Consider the following 2,599-nt stretch of genomic DNA (forward strand, 5'->3'; position numbering starts at 1 on the left):
TCTGCAGAGCTTTCCTCTCTCCAGCTGTGCAGCCCCCGTGCCACACACTGATGCTGCATTTTGCTACTTTTAACTTTTAATCAGCATTTTACTACTTTAACTTCCAACTATTACTCTTTTGCTACTTTGGGGTAGTTTGTTGCTACTTTTAGCTAGCCTTTTACTATTTTGGCCAGCATTTTGCTAATTTTAGCTAATAGCCTGCCTTGTACAACTTTATATTTTTTTAACTAGCATTTTGATACTTTTAACTTTTATCCATTCAACCTTTATTTATACAGGTTAGTCTCATATGAGTCACAAAAACTCATTTTCAAGAGAGACCTGTTTTAGCCACATTTGTACTACTTTAGCTTCTAACTGTTTAGTCTTTTGATGCTTTAAGGTAGTTTTTTGCTACTTTTATCTTTAAGGTAGCCTTCTACTGCTTTTGGTTTACCATTTTCTAATTCAGTTTTGAGCTGATTTTTGCTGATTTTAGCTAGTCTTTAGCTAATTTTAGCTTCCAGCTATCATTTTGCTTTTTAGGCATTTAGCTTGTGTCTTGTCTTTTACTTAGTATTCAGTTTCACTTAGCTTTTAGTTACTGTTTTGCTTTTTTTAGATTTAACAACTCAGTTTTAGCTTCTTCAGCAAATTTATGCAAAGTCATGCACGCGGTATTCATTCTCAATTTTGGCAGAAAAAGCTGCTTCTCCAGCTGCATTTTGTTAGTCATGCAGCAGGATTGTTATTCCAGAAACAGCTGCTCTCTGCACCTGTTTCAGGCACAGCTGCACTGTTTTCACATGTGTGAACATTAACTAAACTTCATTCATTTAAAAAATATCTGGTGCATGCAGCAGAAATAAATCCATTGACTGTTAACTTTAGCAGGCTGTGACTAAACCTCCAAAGACATTTCACATTTGAAAAGCAAATGGTAACTTGGGGAGGATATGACCCAAACTGTGGTTGAAGCTTGATGTGCATTTGCAGTTTCCTGTTTCCTTTTTCACCTTGTAGCTCTGCCTTTTGCCTCCGTCCCTTTTGTCTTTAACCTCTCTTTTAAGAGTTACAACTTTATTCAGGAGGATATGAATTATTTCAATCAGTAAAGAAACGTTTTTTGTCATCTTTACTATTCAAGTTGTAATTTTGTTCTTTTTTTAAACATTACACTTCGTTCTCAAATACAAGTCCTACTAGACAAGCATTGTCTGCTTTACACATAAACATGAAAACATGCAAAAACTTTCAAGTATAGAATAATATTGCTGATATTTGCAGCTGCTTTTATTCCAATTTGTGCCTACATGCATGAAGCTTTTAAACACGTATGTTTTTTTGACTGTCACTACCTTACCTTACTTAGGGGTCGAGATGGTAGAGGTAGGACAGCTGTCTTGGGGCCAGAAAGTCACAGGCTAAACTCCCCGCCATGCCCACATGTTGTGGTGTCCTTGAGCAAGACACCTAATCCCTTACTACCCCCTGGTTGCATACATAGCGGCCCACTGCTCCACCTTGGTGTATCTCATGTGTGATGGGTTAAATGCAGATAACTAATTTCATCCTTGTATAGAAACATACAATGATGGCAACACATAGCACTTCATTTATACTTGTCATAATAAAGTAATGTCCAGGAGAAGATGCAGGTGGTTTTCAGCCACTGAAAACAAGCGCATTAGTGGCTATTTCATTATAAGTTTAAATCATTTTATACTTTTTTTTAAAGAACAACAAATAATTCTGTTTTGTCTGTTTGTGGTGCTATTTTTTTTTTTCCTGATTTCATAAAACAAACTCTGAAAAAATGCTTTTTGTGAGCCTTGGTCAGAAGCTCCATGTGAGTACAGATCAGTCGTATATGCACATGCAGCCCCCTCCCTCTGGTTTGGTGGGATTTTACTGTAATTCTCTGTAGCTGTGGGGGTGGAAGAGTCATTCCTAGTCTTTAATAAGAGTGAGATTATCAAGGTTCAACCAGCTATCCCTGCCCTCCCTTCCATCAGCTCACTGCTTTATTATTGTGAACTATTTTCCTGTTGTGTTTTTTAATTATTATTTTATTCTGTAGTTATTTTTTTACAATCTAGTCATCAAATATCAAAGCTTAAATAAAATATTTTACATTGGAAATATTCTCCCAGTGGAAATACATTGTGACATCATCCATTTCTTCAAAATGTTGTTCTACTTGAAATATTCTTCAGTATACAACCAAAGTCCATTTTCAATAATCCTGGATTATTCTATCCTATATCGTGCTTCGGTATTCTGTACTTGCTCTTTTTTGTGTGTTTTTTTAACATGTTAATTTTAGTTTTTAGTTGCCATTCAGCTACTTTTAGCTTTTTGTTAGCATTTTACTACTTTTAGCTATTGTTCTGCTACTTTTAGCTTTAATATATAATTTTGCTACTTTTAACAAGTTTTTGGATAACTATCCTTTAGATACTTTGTTTTTAGCTAGCCTTTAAATTCTTTAGGCCAGCCTTTTGCTACATGTTAGCTTGCATTTTGCTCATTTTAGCATTTTGCTAGTGCTTTGCTTCTCAGTTTCAGCTTCTTAAGCAAATCGCAGCAGTCATTCAGCACTTAGCATTCCAACTGT

This window comes from Nematolebias whitei, chromosome 7 (genome assembly GCF_014905685.2).
Source record: "Nematolebias whitei isolate Nwh7 chromosome 7, NemWhi1, whole genome shotgun sequence".
NCBI lineage: Eukaryota > Metazoa > Chordata > Actinopteri > Cyprinodontiformes > Rivulidae > Nematolebias > Nematolebias whitei.